This window comes from Zootoca vivipara, chromosome 3 (genome assembly GCF_965207765.1).
Source record: "Zootoca vivipara chromosome 3, rZooViv2.hap1.1, whole genome shotgun sequence".
In the NCBI taxonomy this organism is placed as follows: domain Eukaryota; kingdom Metazoa; phylum Chordata; class Lepidosauria; order Squamata; family Lacertidae; genus Zootoca; species Zootoca vivipara.
Window position 1 is genome coordinate 41,468,512 of NC_142586.1, and position 19,751 is coordinate 41,488,262.

The 19,751-nt window shown below is 41.1% G+C and overlaps 1 long non-coding RNA gene across 2 annotated transcripts in view; it reads left to right on the top strand.

The window, feature by feature from the left end:
* LOC132591889 (uncharacterized) overlaps positions 1-19,751 on the top strand; it is a 242,124-nt gene that overhangs the window by 148,674 nt on the left and 73,699 nt on the right. The window contains exon 1 of one of the 2 annotated variants that reach the window (XR_015949304.1): positions 8,766-10,151. The exons of the other annotated variant lie outside the window; for it this stretch is intronic. This is a non-coding gene — a long non-coding RNA (uncharacterized LOC132591889). Of the gene's footprint in view, positions 1-8,765; positions 10,152-19,751 lie in introns of those variants that run through there. 2 annotated transcript variants of the gene reach the window in all.

Here is a 19,751-nt window from a genome sequence, read left to right on the forward strand (position 1 = left end):
TGGGCTAGCACCATCCCTAAGGTTGCCAGGATAGAACCAGTAGATCAGTCTTCTTCAACCTGGTGCTCTCCATGTTTATAAGACTACTGCACCTTAAGCTGTAGCCAGAATGGCCAATTGGCAATTATTATGGGAGCTGCAGTTCAAAACATCTAGAGGGCACCCAGGCTGTTTAGATTGATTATATACTTTTACATGACCTGGCTCATTAAGAATTGGCAACATGGTTTAATCCACCCATTTACCTTTTGGGGTTGTCCCTTTCCAGCTTGTTATGTGGCATGCCTCTATTCCTGCTTGTCACAGCAACTGAGGAGAGTCAGTGAAGGATCAGGAGAGGACTAGAAGGGAGAAACCACACAGCTCAGTGTCCTAGTACACTGGGCCAGTGGTGGTGGTGGTGGTGGTGTCAGATTAAAGAGAAAGTGCACATGTTGCCACTTAGTGGCCATAGCCAGTTCTGTTTTGAACTAGATGTACATTTGTATACTTTGCACTTTTGATAAAATATTCAAAACTCATTGTTTTGACATGGCACATTTCTCCCCTGAAAAAGACAGTGTGAATACTCATATTTAAGGAATCCTGTTTTTATTCCACTGGAGGCCATTATCTTCACTAGGTCTAGTGTCTATGGCATCATTTTTCTTCCTCTTGGCTGCTGTTTCCTTCCTCCTGGGTTTGTCACTTGATGATCCCACCCAATCAGGGATCATCAAGAGAGTTGGATGATTACATGATGATAAATTTTCACTCGGTAGGTCTGGGGCATCATTGTGGGCACATAGGGAGAATTTTGAACAAATACGTGGGCATTTTTACAAGAAGTATCTTCACAGGGTATTTTCATTGGGATGATGGCATCACTGCAGCTAATGGGGAGAATATTTAATTATATGGGCATTTTCATGAGAAGTATGATAAATAGAGGACTTAAAACCACTGTCAAAAGGTTTACAAAAACCCAAGTGTTGCTTCACCTCAGCCCTCATGCGAATATCGTTTGTTAATAATTTGAGTAAGTGATCATGATTGCTGGATCCCCATGCCTTCCTGAAAAGCTTCTTGCAGCCCCTTTCAGTCTTATTTATATTCTGCTCTTGTACATGCTTTGTTTAAAGGCACTACATAATTTAGTATATGTAAGAAAATACTGCACTCGGCTTGATATAGATAGAAATCTGATGGGAGAGCTTTTTGCATGGATGTTGTGGAGTTGGCAGGGAGTGTCTGGAAATCTGATGGTACTCTCTGCTATTCATTTTCTCCCACCTCATCGTAAGTGTACTCTTTTCCTTGTGACCTCTGGAAAAACTGGTGTTACTGTATGATCGCAAGTGTGCAGCTCTCTCTAAAAATAAAACACTTCACATTGTTCAGCAATGGCTGCACACAGACATCAAGTGTCTATAGTGATAGGGAGGACAAAATTTCAATGCAGAGTATTCAAGTACAGAAATGGTTTCTATGATTGACGAGAAGAGAAAGGGCTGATTAAATTTTCCTGATAGCCTCTGAGGAAAGAATGGAAACCTGGAGTTTGTGTATATGAGTTTATCACTGAAAGCTTCTGTTCAGTCTGTGGTTGCTCTATTACAGTTGAAAATCTCTTCTCTTTTGGATTTGAAAGATTGTGTGTGTGATTGGGGAGAGGGGGAGGAGAAGAAACTCTTACTGAATCTGTAAGCATGAAGCCATAAAATGCAAAGGACGACGATGGGGTGGGGAATGCCATATTATCTGTGTACAAACTAAGGTAGTAGAAGGTTGAGGGGAAAATGTAATTTGTGAAAAGTACAATTGAGCTACAACTTGTATTATAACAAAACAAAGTGAGTCGAAAAGGAAAAGGAAGCATTCTGTGAAGCCAAATGAACAATCCCAAACTAGGTTATCAACGTATGATTTAAGCTCTTCTGCTGGGCCAGCTCTACCATTTGACAAACATACTATTGCCTCAAGTAGCAGATACTCGGAGGGTTTCAGCAGCAACCTTTCTCCCAGCCATTCCTCCTCAGTCAGAACATTTCCATTCAATGGAGATCAAAGCCAGGGCCGTCTTAAGCATATCTGGTGCCGTGGTGCGAAGATCCCTCTGGTGCCCCCCGCTCGTCCTGTTTCCCAGCGTGGCTGTCTGGCGGGCGCAGCGTGGCTACCGCAGACGCAGCAGCGCGGCACCCTCCTGGCAGCCCGGCGCTCTGGTGCCCTGCGCCACCCAGCCTTGCCATAGGGCCGGCCCTGATCAAAGCTATGTGTGCCACAAAGCCTGTTCTTGCCTCCTGAGCTTCATTCATATCAGGGGCAGGGGCAGATGCTGACCTTTTCTCAGTGTTGAAGTAAGATTCAATTCCCTGACCAGTCAGTTTCTGTACATGGAACTGGTGTGGAGGAGGTTCAGTGTTGTTCTTTGCTTCAGAGAGCAAAATGTCTAGGGCCAGTCAGGCTTGTCTCTTATTCTGGTACTTAAATGAAAAGGACTAGGCATCAGAGACTACAGCAAATGGGCCACTCATGGAGAACCAAGGGCTTACTTCCTTTGCAGTTTCGTGCAGTTTCTTCCACAGTTTCCTCTTCTTGTAGTTTCTTCTGCATAGTACCTCTCCTGTAAGTGGTTTGTGCACTGGGATGCTGGAGAGAAATGAGGCACTGGCTAATTCAAGGTGAGGTGTGAGACGTCCTTGTCTTCCTGTTGCATTGCAATATTGCAATCCCAGTGCCATGGCAAAAAGAAGCGAGCGCTAATACAGGCCAGCTCTTTTGCACTTTGCTCTCTCTGTATGATTGGAACGTAACTTGTTGCAATATTTTGAGGGAGAAATAAAGCACCAAGCAGTTTTTTTTAAAAAAGTGGGGGAACCCAGCTACTCAATATTTAAAAAATAGAGGCAAGCAAGCATTAAGAATCATAGAGTTGTAGAGTTGGACTCACCGGGAATGGCTTTGACTGACCAGCTAAACCATGTGAAGGTAGCTGATGGGTCTCAAACCCTCAGTGTGTTAGGGACTTCCCTTTCATGAAAAGATTGGTTCTAGCAGATTGAGCAGACAATACCAATAGTGGGTTCAATGGTCAAGAAGGAAGTTCCTTCATGTGCTATAGAGGGGAGTGAGGGGCAGATGGGGCTCATCAACCTGGGAAGGTAGCCCATCTAGAAGGAAAACTATGATCCTAATCCTTTACTGCCTTGCAGGGTATCTTAAGGAATAAACCCTACACAAATCTGTAGTGGAGTCTCTAAGACGGTTGGATGGTACCTTGCACACCTCCTTCTGGCAACTCCTGCAGCCAAGCTGGTGCAAAACATATTGCTCTGCTTTCCTATGGACCACATCAGTGAGGCTGAGAGGCAGCCCAGATTCTCCATACACACTGCCTGGGCTTGTGTCCCAAGCAGGTCACTTTGGTGCTGCTAACACAGCGGTTTGACTTCACCCTTGTAGGCACTCTCCATTGTCTCTCGAAGCAGATGGATGCCAACAACAAGGGCAGGGCATTGCATTTTGAGTACTGTGGATAGGAACCAAGTTTTGCTTCTCAGTGGCATAGCAAAGGGGGGTGATAGGGGTGGTCCGTCCCAGGTTCCACTCTGGGGGGTGACAGTCAGCACCCCACCCCACGACTCCCAACTGAGCCCCTCCAGCCTCCTGGTAAAAAGCCCGCTAGGCGCGGTGTGGCACACTGCGGTGAGCGGGCTTTTTACCTGGAGGCTGGAGGCTCAGGAATTGGGGGGCGCCGACTGTCACCCCCCTCCAGCTCCAGGGTGGCACCCACCCGACGCGCCGAGCGAGGCTTTCTACCTGGAGGCTCCATTTAGGCTCCGTTTTGAAGTCGCAGGGGGCACAATCCCCCTCTATGTTGTACGCATGCGTTACATAGAGGGGATCGCCCCCCCCGTGACTTCAAAGCAGAGCCTAAACGGAGCCTCCAGCCTCCTGGTAGAAAGTCTCACTTGGCGTGGCACACCCACTCCACCAGCGGGCTTTCTACCTGGAGGCTGGACACTCCGTTTAGGCTCCATTTTGAAGTCGTGGGTGTGTGTGTGACACCCTCTACGTTGTACGCATGCGCAGCTTCGTTACGTAGCGACACATGCGTCATTACGTAGTGATGCCCCGCCCCCTGGGCACGGCAATTTGCCGCCCCGGGTGACACAGCGGCTTCCTCCGCCACTGTTGCTTCTATTCCGAAGTGGCACATGCTGTCCAGGAGCCCTTTGGGGAGGGCAGGGTGTGGTGGTATGGCTGAACCAGGCTGATGAGAGACGAGAGACCCTTCTGAGCCCCTGTGACTATCAGCCAATGCCTCAGCAGGATGACAATTGGCCTCAGGCCTGGATACATCTATCAGTTCCCAAGACACCCTAGTTTTTAATGAGTTTTTAAAATGCTGATTAAAACTCAGGTTACAAAGGATGGAAGTGTGCAAAATGTAGAATATTATCTTGTATCCTGTGTCAACTCTTTTTTGCGACTTGTGTTGTTTTATAACTGGAAGATCACATCGTTTTATTCATTTTCAGTCCCCGCAGCATCCTAGTTTTTGTTTTTAAAAAGAGACAATCTGCTGATCATATTCACTCATATAAGTAGCTACATTTTGGAAAGTTCCAGCTTATTAGCTTCCTTACCTCATTCCTTCTGTTCAGTTTCCTTTGGTTTGGAAGGAAACAGGTCGTTTCTTAAGTTTACTGATAAGGGAATTACTCTATAGTCAATTAATAGGGTTTGTGTAGCAGACTTGAACCTGATCATTAAAAGAGTGAAATACACAGAATAACCTTGGTTTACAGGCCTCTGTGGGCAATTTATAAAACTTTTTAAGACATAAAGAAAAATGCTCTAATGGTGTATGCTTTTGTTCTTTACAAACCAAATAGTTGTTTCTCTTTAATTTCATGGCTTTTATAGTCATGAGGGATAGAGAGACCTTGAGTTGGTGATTCCCATAATGTATTTAAGTCTCTATAACTAGTTGACTTTTATGTTTTAAAAATCATTCTTTCATTTGCAGTGCAGTATTTTGCTGCTAAGGAGAAAACAAAACTGTCTTAACTCACCGGAGATCCAAAACACTTTGTACAGAGAAGTACTCAGATTAAGTTAGCTCTGGGGTGGCTAGCCTTTTGTGACCTGAGCACCATGTTCATGTTTTGCCAACCTTCTAAGGCAAGTGAGGAGAACCTTTGGCCTTCCAGGTACTGTTGAACCTCACCTCCCATCTGCCCCAGCAAAAGGGACCAATGGCAAAGAATGATGGGAATTGTGGCTCAGCAACACCTGGAGGGCCAAAGAGAGCTACAAAAATCTGAGCATGCTCCATTGTATGCTTATTTCATTTTTATTCCACCATTCCTCCAAACAAAGGAAGGTAACATACATAGTTTTCACCCTCTTTTATGCTTACAAAATGGGCCAAGATAGGTAGGATAGGTTGAGAAGTTGTGACCAGCCTAAGGTCACTCAGTAAGCTTTGGGGCTAAGCTGGATTTGTTTCAAAGCCCAATATGCTATATAAACAATGCTAAATAAAACCATTAGATAGATAGATAGATAAACTTTATTTCGGCCACATTAAAAAAAAGCGGACATGCTCTTCTGAGGCTGTGTAGTAATAATGGCTTCTGAGAACTCGAAGGCAGTGTGATGGAGTCAAATTATTGCCGTTAGTGAATATATTATCTATATTCCAGGTAATGATGGAGTCAACTTTGCTTGGGATAAAGAGATTAATTTTCTGTCCAGCTGTGGTTTCTTGTTAAACTAATTTTTACAGGGTATACACGGTGCTTCAGTGTGTTGCACCTGCAATAAATCCCCCTTTTCTCTGCCAACCATTAAATGTTCAGGAGCCCTATCCCTCTTGCCTCTGGTTGCCCGAGGCAGTGCCTCTCTATCACATCCAGTTTTAAATGGTGAGTAAGTTGGGTTAATGATCTCTCATGCAGTGTGAGCGCCGGTACATGCCATAGCAGATTGAAGCATAGAAAAACTAATTATCTGAGCACTATGCTTGGAGGTTTCCACATAACTGTTCTTCAGGCTGAAAATAAGAAGCTGAAACAGGTATAAATACAATTAAACAGGCTGTGTACCCGTTGAGAGGGTTCAGCCTGGGTTCCGTGCAACGGAAGGAAGTTCAGAAGCTATCGGAATTATTGGCTCATTAAGGAAAAACATTTGTAAGGAGAGGAGCCCTGCTGAATCAAACCAAGAATCCATCTTGTCAAGCAGTTTGTTTCCAACTGTGGCCAAGCAGATGCCCTCAAAAGCAGTGAAGGAAAGTAGCAGCCTCTTCCACCCACACTGGTTGTCCCTGGCATCTGGCTTTCGGATCTTGGTTTGGACACTTAGTGCAGTTTGGTTTTAAGTATGGCAACTGAGAGCATTATTATTATTATTATTATTTCATAAAATTTGCATACCACACTTCAGCTGAAGATCACAGTGCAGCTATGCAAAAAGGTAAGACAAAATACATAATAAAACAAAAACAAAGCAATAGACCCCCTCCCACAAACACATTTAAAATGGTGTGCTGTGTCTTGTGGATGATTATGTGGAGCAGGGCTTACCTGGGTCTCCCAATATTTGATTCAAGTTCTGGGCACCCCTGCCCAGAACAGAATGTAACCCTCAGGGTGAAAAGGGTTTCTGAGCCCTAATTTAGAACTGACTTTAATAGTATGCTGCTCTTACTATTATACTATTATTAATTATAATTATAATTATTATTAATTATAAACAACTTTTTCCTTTCTCCGACATGTAAAAGCTACTGGCAAGTATAAATTTGTGATTGCTGACTACTCTATATTTGGCAAAGCTATTGTAGAGTTTCCATTCTGGATCTGATGCCTTTCAGCACTTCTAGGAGTCAAAGCACATCTATTATCACCCCCGTGGTGGAAATGTGAGTTTATCGGGTTTTTTTTTTAGAAATCTAAGCCTGGATCAGTTTCCTTTTTCTTCTACCCTTGAGCTGATGCTACTGAAATGTTACTGGCATTGTTACTCAAAAATAAAAGTTGATTGTAAGGTGTAATGAACATAGCTGCCAAGTTTTCCCTTTTCTCGCGAGGAAGCCTATTCAGCATAAGGGAAAATCCCTTTAAAAAAGGGATAACTTGGCAGCTATGGTAATGAAATCAATGGAATTTATAAATAAATTGGAGGAGGAGAGGGCCAAAATTTAGTACATTGATCTCTGGTGTATTGAAGCTTTGATATAAGATATTTCTATGAAGCTGGAGTATCTCCAAATGGGATTAAGCAAGTCTTCCTTGGTAGAAAGAAACAAAGCTGTTTTGTCTTTATAATATATTTGTACAAGAAAAAAAGGCTTCAAAAGTTCCCCTGTCATGTTTCTGAAAACAGCCAGAGCCTCTAAACTAGAGCTTTGAACATACTGATGACACTAAGAATAATTCTATATTCCCAACTATTAAATGTACCCACAACTCTGTACAACATAATAATAACATCTCATCATAGCTGCCAAGTTATCCCCCTTTTAAAGGGATTTTCCCTTATGCTGAATAGGCTTCCTCGCGAGAAAAGGGAAAACTTGGCAGCTATGCACCTCATACAACACAGTCCATGGCTGTATACAACATAGGAGTGGTGATCTTTCTTCAAAAGCAAATTAGTTTATGTCTACTGAGTAAACATCTTAGCTACAGGGGGAACTCACAAAAATTTAGATCCAGCACTTCTCAGGTGGGTGGATATCATTGACTACAGTTAGATGTGATCTGGCTAAGAATGTCCATCTAGTCCACCAGCCTGTTGTCACAGTGACCAACATTTGGCATGTTAGCACCACTTCTGCTATTTCCCCAAACCTTCTGATCATAGAGCCAGATACTCCCCCCCCCTAATTTGTTGTATCCCTATCATACTTGCATTGATGTTTTCTGGTGGTATCTGTGGGATTATAGCTAAGCAGTTCAACTTTCTCAAAGTTGCTTCCAAACCTCAGGTGCCTTAACTAAGCTTCTCAAGAGGGAAATGAGTCCTGGATTATTTGTTTTATTTGCATTTAGCAACCCAATTATATTTTTGCTTTACGTAAGCTGCTTTGGTTGCTTTAGAAAAGCAGCCTAGAAATACTTTAAATAGGATCAAATCCTATATACACCTCTACTCAGAAGAATGTCTCAATGAGTTTGATGGGACTTGGTGCCAAGTTTTAGAAACATCAAGTGAAGGTTTGCTTGAAGAAATATTTACTAATCTTGCTGACATTCTGTAAGCCGCCACCTTCTCAGTTCCTGTAGCTGTTTTGCCTGCCGTCCAAATCAAATATTACTTGATCCTAAAGAGTGTTATATCGGAGTATACAGAACAAGTGAATCTCTTTCCGTAAAGTAAGGCAAGTCTTTGGTGTTGAAGACACCCAGAAGAGACTATAATAGTAATTACCATCTGTAGGTTTCTAGAAAAGCTCACTACAGTAATCCTTGATATTTTATTTAGGTGGTCACAGCTGCCAGCACAGATTGATGAATCTCTGCATCATCATCCTCCTCCTCGTCACCACCATTGTGCCTACATTATTTATTAGATTTCTTAGTCTCCAAGTGACTTACAACTAGGGTTGCCAGACTCAATAGAGGACAGGACTTCTGTGCCTTTCATTGCCCTGCTCTCTTTTGAGTCTGGAAACCTTAAAGAGAAACCAGCAGACCCTTTGTTTAATTTCCAAGCAAAGGGTCTGCTGGTTTCTCTTTAAGGTTTCCAGACTCGAAAGAGAGCAGGGCACTTAAAGGCACAGAAGTCCTGTCCTCTATTGAGTCTGGCAACCCTACTTACAACACATTAAGAAACATAAATACATTATACCCTTTTAAAAATCACCCAGAACACCTGTAGCAATTTTGGAGTCCTGCCCCCCCCAATTTAAGATTAACTCTGTGAGCCATGCATATATCCAGTGCTTTTTTTCCCCTTAAAAATGTTTAGGGGTACTCTCATTTTGATGGAAGAAAATCACCATTTTATAGTTCAAATTGGGAAAAATAAAGGCAGTAAATGGACAAAAGTACAAAGATTCACAAAATGTTTAGGGGTATGCGTACCCCTGCGTCTCTTCAGGAAAAAAGCACTGCATATATCTATTCAGAAGTAAGTCCCAATGCATTTTATACTGCTTGCTCCCAGGTAAATGTCCATAGGATTGCAGGTGGGTAAATGTTTATTATGCCTACTTATATCAAATACCTGTAAAATTACACAGTAAATTATTGTGCTGTTTTTCATAGCTTCCAGGAATGTGTGAAATATGTCCTCATGCGTGAATCAGAGTGAACAGGCTGATTACACACACCCTTAAGTGTAATATACTGATTTGGGTTGGTAGGCCAGAATTCCTGGCAAAAACAGCTACAGCTTTCTCCTTGTGCCTCTACTTATCAGCAAAAAACAGCTTGAGAGTTATTCTCCCAAGGAATTTTTCTGAAGTGGCTGGGGGGAAATGGTGGGGTCCTCCCCCCCCCCTTTTCAGAATGTTTAGCTGGGAAAAGATCTACTGATTTTGAGGGAGACCATTATGTGTTGCCTTTTAAAAATCCTTCAAGATTCGTTTTGCTCAGCTCTGATGATTCTGAAGCAAGTTTTAGTGAGGACCACCTGAAAGTGAAACATGCGACTACAGCAATTGTTGTCATTACTAGTACTTTGTCCTTGGAGCTTAAAGAAAGAAACTCCAGGCCAATTGGTTTGTGACGGTCCAGATCTGTGGTCCCACCCTGAAAAGCACAACTTTACTGCTCAAACCTAATCAGTGTCCCATTGTCGTTCAACAGCACACTTAACAACACTGAAAGGACGGTAAAACCAAATGAGCTCTAAAAATGAGCCCTTTTCTTAAATAAGGATCTTTCTAATCTGTTTTTAACTGGTCTTTTTAATAATGGTTAATGTCGTTGCTTTGTCACTTTGGATTATTTTAAATAGTTTTTTTATTTAGTGTGTGTTTGCATTTATTGTGTTTTTATTATATCTTGTGCTCTTTTGTGACCTTATATGTATGTGTATGTATGAGTTTGACCAAACTGCGGGAGGCAGTGGAGTGGAAGACAGGAGTGCCTGGCGTGCTATGGTCCATGGGGTCACGAAGAGTCGGACACGACTAAACGACTAAACAACAACATGTATGTATTTAAAATATTATTGTACTGCTTTTCATTTAAAAAACATGAAGCAGTCAGTGTGGCCCGCAACTTTGTACACACATGCAGAAGTTCTTGTAGGGAGCAGCAGCTGCCGCCAACATCACACCTATACCTAATCCTATAAACCCTGCAAAGGTGACCCTCAAAGTTGAACAGCCCCCCCTCCTCAAAAAAGAACCCTGATGGTATAGTGAGACAACCAACAGAAATCATGTGGAATATTCAAGGGGCGCGTTTTGCTTCTTTTTCAATAATAATAATAATAATAATAATAATAATAATAATAATAAATTTTTTATTTATACTCTGCCCTCCCCAGTCAAAATCGGGCTCAGGGCGGCTGACACCAATAAAATTACAATAAAACATAAAGAAGGAAAAACAATTAGTTAAAATACAGGTTAAAATACAATTTACATTTAAAATTTTAAATGCAGCCTCATTTTTTAAAAAGGCCCAAGTCAAAAACCATAAAGGAGGAAAACATAGGGACATGAGGATATTCTTTAAAAACATTTTAGTATGATATACCGTACATAGGACCAACCTTCTCAGGCAATAGCTTATGTGGCATGGAGTTTGAGAGTGACCTTGATTTAAAAACAGGTACCAGAATCCAGAAAGGTGAACATTCACATAACCATGCTGTTCACATAATTATTATAATCAGGCAGTACACTTATTTTCCTGACACTTGCCTGATGCGTGGTTCTCCCAGTGATTAACTTTTCATTTCATGCAGATGGTAGTCATCAGTGTAATAAAAGTTCATCATTGATAAAATCATCAGAACACGAATGGGTTGTTAAAGGGGTCATCTGATTCCACCAGAATATCCCACAGTCTCAATGGAATGCACCCGTCAAGGGCAGGGATTCTTCTTAAGAGGAAAATCACCTCTCGCATCAAGCTATTCTTGATGATCCTTGATGCCCTTTTGCTATGAAAGAATTACACAGGCATCTATTTTTTAGATGCGCATCTCCATTCCAGCTTCTTTTTTTATGCACAAGTAAGTTCTCTTAAAAATGTGCGCTCTTCTACCCATCTTCATTTTTTTAAAATCCATAATCTTTTGTGCTAAGCAACACAAAACCACATTACAATATGCGGCAGCTAGACTGGTGACTGGGAGCGGCCGCCGAGATCACATAACACCGGTCCTAAAAGACCTACATTGGCTCCCAGTACGTTTCCGAGCACAATTCAAAGTGTTGGTGTTGACCTTTAAAGCCCTAAACGGCCTCGGTCCGGTATACCTGAAGGAGCGTCTCCACCCCCATCGTTCTGCCCGGACACTGAGGTCCAGCTCCGAGGGCCTTCTGGCGGTTCCCTCATTACAAGAAGCCAAGTTACAGGGAACCAGGCAGAGGGCCTTCTCGGTAGTGGCACCCACCCTGTGGAATGCCCTCCCACTAGAGGTCAAAGAGAACAATTACCAGACCTTTAGAAGGCATCTCAAGGCAGCCCTTTTTAGGGAAGCTTTTAATGTTTGATGGATTTCTGTATTTTAGAATTTCTGTTTTTTTGGAAGCTGCCCAGAGTGGCTGGGGGAACCCGGCCAGATGGGCGGGGTATAAATAATAAATTATTATTATTATTATTATTATTATTATTATTATTAAAAAGACAACAATGAATGGGAAAAAATAATTTGCCTTTTCTTTGTGGCACTGAAAATCTTCTGTCTAAATCAGCCGCTTCACCCTTTCTCATTCAAGTTCCACCTTGCAAGGGTAAGTGACTAACTGTGTTTACCCTTTTGCAAAAGGGGGTGTTTTTCATTGCCCCCAATTATTAGCTCAAAAATGGAAGACAGAAGCCCAGTGAAAACAGAAATAGAACTTGCACATTTTTCTTTAGTGCATTGCAAAGTTCCATGGATTTTACAGTTGTTCTGTATAGATTTTTTTTTTTTTACTTTGAATCTGTCTCAGGCTTCACATCAAATATATTCACGTTGGCCTCCTGATGACCCCAAATAGGTCAGCTCTGGTGATGCATATTGAATAATGTGATTATAGAAGGTACAACCAGGCTAATAAGGTACAGTGTATGGAACTCTCTAGGAGCTTTGAAGTACATCTTTCAATTTTCTATCTTGCATTTAACAAAAAATAAAGATTTGTGCCAGCAGCACTTTTACCATCTTATTAACACAGCCATGTTGCTGGAAACTGACAAGAATTGTACCTGTCTTGTTTCTCGTGGTTATGCCCGTTTGGTCTTTTTGCAGTTATGAATGTCTGCGACATTCCTACAAATTACTCCACTGATTTTTATTTTATTTTAAAATAATAATAATACACCAAACCTAAAATGTTATCGTATCATCTTTTAACTTTTAAATGCACTGTCAAACAATAGAGTCAAAAATATGGGGCTGCGGCAGTTATTTCATATTAATGCTCCGAGTTCAAACAAAGTGTCAAGATGACTAAGTACAAGGGATTTTCAAAATGCTTTAATGTTGCCTCATTTCAAATCACTTCATAAGCAGCTTGGTAATGAGCTCAATAAATTCTGCTGGAAAAAAAATACACTTGCTACAAAAAAAAAGTAGGTTGCTATTTTATAATTAGCCCTCTGGGCTTGAGGGAAGGAGCCGTATTTCCTGTTTGAAACCCACTTTGTTAGCACTGTGATGTGGAGATGGCTAAATGAGTATGAAATATTGTAATTAAGTACATCAGAAGCTGTTTATCTTATCAGCAGTGTTTTTCTGCAAAGGCTGCTCCATTGACCATCAGTGTATTATCTCGCATGCACATATACACATAAATACAAATTTGTGACTTCCCAAGTCTAATAGGCACAGTTTTCACCAAACACTGTAGGGGGTGAAAGTGATATGAGAGCAAAGTTGTGGGTTTTTTATTTTAAAAAAGTCAGCGCTGGAGGTATTCCTTTCATGTTAGTTCAGCCCTGTTTATTCAAAACACAAATTCAGTTTATTAAAACTTCATTTGTTCTCATGAAAGGACATATCCTTTCTTAGTTCTGATGAAAGGAAATACACAGTCAGCTCCTCATAAGAATGAATGAGGGCTTAGACTGGTGCACACATGCCAAGCCTATCCCAAGATTCCCTGAATGCACCAGGTGTGCCTGTTCCATCCCTGAGATTCTTCAAAGGTCCGAAGGGAGCTTTTATCATGATGATAGCAACCTGATTGTGGTTTAGGCCAGCAAGCATGTTCAGCCAAATCGAGCTCATGTGTGGATGCTTTGATGAGGTGTTGTTTTTATCCATCATTAGAAAAGGAGCTGAACACCAGCCTTGATAATTTGAAAAGTAAGAATAGGTTTACTGTTATTGATTGACTGGGTTTTGCTGGTTTGCTCTGAAGACTGATGAATCTAGGTGGCTTTCTAGCATTGCTAGGGAATTTTCCTGCTGGTTTAGCTGCCATTTCAGACAAATTCTGGGTCTTTGCTTAGAATAAGGGGAGTGACTAGAGCCAGCAATCTAATTGCTTTCAAACATCATTAACCCAGTTGTATATTGGAAGGAGTACAACCATATTGGTTCTCCTAGACCTCTCAGTGGCTTTCAATACAATGGTATCTTTCTGGGATGCCTGACCATCCCATAACCTTGGCTCTATTTCCTATGGCTCTATTTCCTCCCCCAAGCTTTTTGACCTCTACCTGAAACTTCTGGGAGAAGTCACTGAGAGTTTGTGCTAAAGTGCCACCATATGTGGATGACGCAAAGTTCTACCTCTCATTTCCACCTCCTTTCCCGAAGGTGACTGTGGAACCTTTAAACCAGTACCTGGAGGCAGTTTCAGGGTGTATCAGGTGAACAAGCTGAAACTTAATCCAGACATTGCAAGGTACTATGGGTAGTTTGCCACACAACATGTACAGAATACTAAGCAGAACAAATGAAAGACAAACTGTTGGACTTCCATGTAGATGTTTAAGTGTGTTACTAGAAGGGGATTGAAATTTTCAGTGTGTATCTACCGGGCCTTAAATTTGCTAACAACTCTGTTCTGGACTAATTTAATTCTTTAAACAGTTTATTCTGCAATTTCTTTAAATGGAACATACCAAAATGATAATGTTTTCTCCCACTGGGTTACAAAGTAGAGTTTGCCTTCTTTTAAAAGTCTAACCTTTTAGTCTATCCAATCTAGCAACTTGCTTGCAACAATAGTCAATAAGTTGTGCCTTGGGGAAAATGGCACAATGCGATTGGAGCACAAGGCAATTAGGCAACCCAGTGCACTGAGAAAAAAACTCTGAGTGGGCTGCAGGTAGTATGAGAAGAACCTGGAGAATGTGATCTGATTATATCCTTTATCATGGCAAAAATGATCACTCATCTTAAAATAACACCACCATTAAAAATAAACAAATCCCTCTACAATACTTTTGAGGCATCTTTTAACTGCTGTAAATCACAGACAGCTTTAAGCTGCATGATGTACTATTTAGTTTTGAACTTGTGCATTTACTAGGTATTATCTGAAGCAGTTGACACTCCTGTTTTGATATGGTCAGGATAAAAGGGGGGATCTTTGGTTATTGTGTTGGTTATGGCAAACCCCTTATGGACTCAAGAGACTGGTAGGCTCAATAAACTTCCAGGATTTCCCCCCTAATGATTATATATTTAGCTTATCCTTGCTCCAAATAGCATGACATGACAAAAGTGGGATTATTTCATTCTGTCATCACAACAATCCTGTAAAGTAGGTTAGGTTGAGAGGGTGTCTGTGCCCCATGATTAGTCAGCAAGCTTCATGGTTGGATGAACTTCATGTTTGGACATGGACCAAAGTCCTGGTCCAAGTGCAGCAATCCACCCTCCATACTACAATCTCACCTGCTGGTGCCTGTTGCCTTCTGGAATGATAAAAGTATTTAGCGGAGTAAGAGGAACAGCAAGAGAGATAGAACAAACAAAGGAACGCGTACTGTAAATAACAGGAAGTGATTTTTTTCGTTTTCTTCCTTTTTCTTGTTTATCTTGATTTGTTTTTTGTAAATGTATTCTTTTGTTCTTTAAATTTTACTTTGTATTTTTTTCTGATTTGTTTTCTATGATTTGTAGTATTCATTTTCTGTTTATTTCTTTGTTATGTATGTTTTTAAAAACTGAATAAAGATTTGTTTTTTTAAAAAAGTATTCAGCTTTTGATTATGGCTAATGCCTCTGAGACTGCAAAACTCTACCCTGCGTTGCTTGCATAGCAAAAATATTTGCGCATTACAGACATGTTTCAGAGTTTCTCATAGTTCTTAATTCCAGGCTTATTGAATGAATGACACAGATTTTAGTGACTTTATATTTTCAATTACCATGACACTTCTGGAGAACATGGAACAGGAAAATCTTATAGGGAAGAAGATTTCAATTGAAACATCCTATGGTCTCCTTCACATGTGGAGCATGCTCCAGCTGCTGCAGGAATCAGATCAGGGCAGCAAGAAGAGACATTTTACACATCAGGATGAGTTTTTGATATAGAGGTACAGAGGCTCCTAGTCTAATTGCACAATACACAGTTCAACAGCCAGTCCTCGGCTCAGAAACATTTTCTGATATGAGCCTTGACCACAGTCTGTTCAGCAGAACTTGTGTAATCAATAACTCAATATCACCTTATGTGAACAAGCACCTTTTGAACATGTCCGGACCACCATTACTCAAGTCACCTTGCCATTACTGCAAAACTGTGTAGCCTATAACTATTATGTGGTCCAGGATTCTGACATTCTTACTGAAGGAGTGCCATTAAAATCAATGGAGCCTTTATGGAGTAAGGTGCTGTTTCCCATGAATAATGGCAGAAAGCAAAAAGAGGCTCAGAACATTTAAACTGGACTTGGGTATGAAGTACCAAAATACCAGCAATAAGTTAAACCTGTCACCCTTTCCTTTCTGAAGTGGCAGTGCTAAACACTAGACCAAAGTGCACTGTGTAGGCTTAAGAAGATGGAAGCAAACAGAGAAAAGAAACAGACATACAGTAAGATTGAGAGAGATGGAATATTCCAGTAGACTCAGATATTCAAAAATCAGAGGTAATAGCAGCAGCATGAATCATTGCAAGAACAGTTAACATCACTGTTTTTTCTTCTTCTGTTAACTCCTTGCATCGTATGAAAAACTTTGGCTTATTTTATTTACTGAAGCATCTAGTAGAGATAGTTGGGGAATTTATTCATAAAAGTATTTCTATATAGCTGCCTCGTAAAGTATAACGCAGCAACAAAAATGCGAAATAAGTGATGAAGGGGAGGCGGACAAGTCACAATAATTGTGAAGTCCAAGTCCATACCTAATTCCACCCCCCCCCAAAAAAAATTAAGTTCAAGATATTGCAGTGTCAGAATACACACACAAACACACACTCTCTCTCTCTCTCTCTCTCTCTCTGTGTGTGTGTGTGTGTGTGTGTGTGTGTAACTCACACAATTGCTTTGCCTTCTTGGTCAATTCTCCTCCTTTCCTTCAGAAGAAAACAATTGCAAAATACCAAATCCCTCACACTGTGTAGGGCAGCATTGCAACATACAGTAGTGGCCATTTTCACTGTAAAGAGGAGAGTGAGAGAATCACCCAATGCTGGATTGTTCCAAAACAGTATCTCTTGTCTCTAGAAATCTCTCTCATTATCCTCACAAGGACTCTTTGCCACAGATTTATCTAGTGACCGTTCAGTGCTCCCAGTCCTACCCCCCCGATTCTCTGGGATGCATTTGACAGCAAGGATATAATTGTTCCATTGAATTAGTCTAGCCATTTTCAAGCAAAACTGGTTTCCCCTTCTTTGAAGTTGGCAGATGAATAAATTTGTTTAGATTCCAAGCCTGTTCACATTCCCAGGACTGGGCTGGCACTTTCTCTTAGCAACCATGGGGGCTGATACTGTGGGAAATGCAAGGTAGATTGCAATTTACAATGAAAGATTTACAGAGAAGGAACTTTCTTAATGGCGGACTTGAATATCCTTGATTATCATGGCAGGAACAGATCTCCGAGCAGTGCCAAACACTCAGCCACAGAATTCCTCCATTGAGAGAGCTCCTTAATCTTCCTGTCACATTTGAGTTGCAAGGGAAGAAATCTTCTTCTGCAATAATTATAATCAATCGTCTTTTGCAGGGGATGTAACTTCGGTGCCATTGTTTACTTTTGCAATTGCAACCATATTGCACTTAGATTGCTGGAATTTTGTGAAATGTCATTATCTGACAGTTTAGCCATCTGCCCTTAGCCAGATGCTCCCATTCTCTAGCATGGCATGTCACTGAAAACAAAAGAGCATAAAGTAAACTAGTCTTGAGCTATTTCCTATGAGGGAATGTATAGTTTGATTTCTTTGTCATCTGGACGCTTTACTTCTGGGGTCCCTCCCCCTCAGAATTGAATGGTATTATTGTTCCTTTTAACTTTTCCTCAAAAAAAAATCCCATAGAGAATAACAATGGCTGTTTATCTAGAGCGGACTTGACATATTTTAACCCACAAATTGCATTTTCCGATGTGGTTATGATATTGTACTTTATAAATGTGTGGGAAAATAGGAAGCCAGTGTGGTGATTAGAAAAGAGACTCATGCTTACCAAGTCTGCATAGCTGAAGCTGAGCAAGCCAATCTCAACTTGAAGAGGTAGTTCCCAACAATGTTTAAGGCTATGGGGATTTGTGATACCTTAAAGTCTCAAAAATTATTTTAGTTATTACATTTTTCTTCTGTTTTTCTCTCAGGGCTGCCCCTACCATTAGTCAGAGTTAGGTGACTGGCCACCTCAAGCAACTGGGTCACATCCGCACAATACATTTAAAGCACATGGCTTCCACCAAAGAATCCTGGGAATTACAGCTCTGTGAGGGGCAAACTATAGTTCCCAAGATTCTCTGGTGGGGGCAATATGTTCCATGTATGGTATGGCTATGAGCATATTTTTTGTGTGTCATGAAAGGGCACTAAATATTATTTAAATGTATTATTGCATATTTACCACCAGTGATACAGAGAAGTGCTTGGAATATTTTCTACCTCTGGTGCTAAAAATGACTCACCCAGCCTTGGATACCCACCCCAAGCAGAAAAAAAAATGTATTGAGCCAGCTCTGGACAGCATATATGATCTCTTCATTTATCCTCAGTACAACTCAGTGAGGGAAGTTAAGCCAACAGTGATTTAACTGGCTAAAATATATTGAGTTTTGTGACTGAGCAGACATTTGAACCTAGGTATTCCTTAGTCTGAAGCCACCACTGATGCCCATTTCATCAAACCTGTCACTTTGATTTATTTGAAAAGAAATTTGGTTTTTAGAAATTTAACAAGCACAACACAAAAGGAAAGGATCCATAAGATATAATAGCATATATGGCTGCATGGTGGACAAGGATGGAAGGATAAGAAGATACTGGATGCAATTTTTTAAAAATGGTTGAGAGCAATTGAAATCTGCCACTTAAACCCACAGTGGCTGAAAGCTCACTGAAATCTGTAGAACTTAACTGAGCCTTCAGCCATGTCTATGTTTCTCAAGAGCTTGGCTTAGAAATTGATGAAGAGATTCTGAGTCAGTAGTGTTGAATTAGCTTGCAGAGGTAACACCCAGAGCTTGGAAGCTACTTGCATACTCAATACTTGCTGGTGGGCACTCTTTAATCCTAAAGCAATCACACTGTGAGGTGAAAACAACAAAGCTAAGTATAGTATAGGAAATACATGTTGTTGTTGTTGTTCTTCATTGTTGCTGTTGGCTATTGCTGGATATTGAAGAGATCCTATTCTAGCTAAGCTGGGTGTCCAAAGGAGCCATGCTTGCTCTTTGATCTCTGCAGAAAAGGAAGACAAAAGGAAAGATGACTCCTTCTCTCTGCTTCCGAAGTAAGAGTGTGATGAAGGGGGAAGCAGGAATCCTAAGAATATCAGCCTAGCACTTTTGGAGAGAGAGTGCGCAGATTAAGTTCAAAAGACAGTCTAGGAAATGTGGAGGTTCCTCTCCCTCCTTCTCCTATGTAAACCCCAGCAGCCTTTATAAGAGCAGTCTGCTGGATATGTACTCATCCCAGTGTTCAGTTGGATTTTTTTCTGCAGTCTTGATGCCTCATTGATGCCCTGCCCACCTCATCCCGGTGCTAAGTGATGCTAGTGTTGGGAGGATGGTTCCATGGCACTGCCCAACCTTGCTGGCCGTGCCTGTAAACAAATGGAAACCAGCATCCTTGTGTGATCTACTGCAAGCTCACTTTTTTTGCAGCAGCTATTTCCTCCTGTTAACAATACCTAGAAGAAACTTGTAAAGGAATGGATGAATTTTGTTCTGGAGAACAGAAAGAGGTATTGCCTAGTCTAGTGAAAGACATATGCAGATCTGATGGAAGCACCCTGTCCTAGTCTCTCCTGTTAAGATTCTAGTTGTTATTTCAGTGTCTTACTCATTTTGTACAAGCTGGTAAAATGACCTTGTAGAAATTAGACTGACCCTTGCTTGATTTATATGTCATTGCATGATAATCATTACAGCGATATCTCTTCTAAAAGGCAGAAGTGAAAGAGACAACCACTCCATCTTAGAAGGAAAGAAAAAAGAAAAGA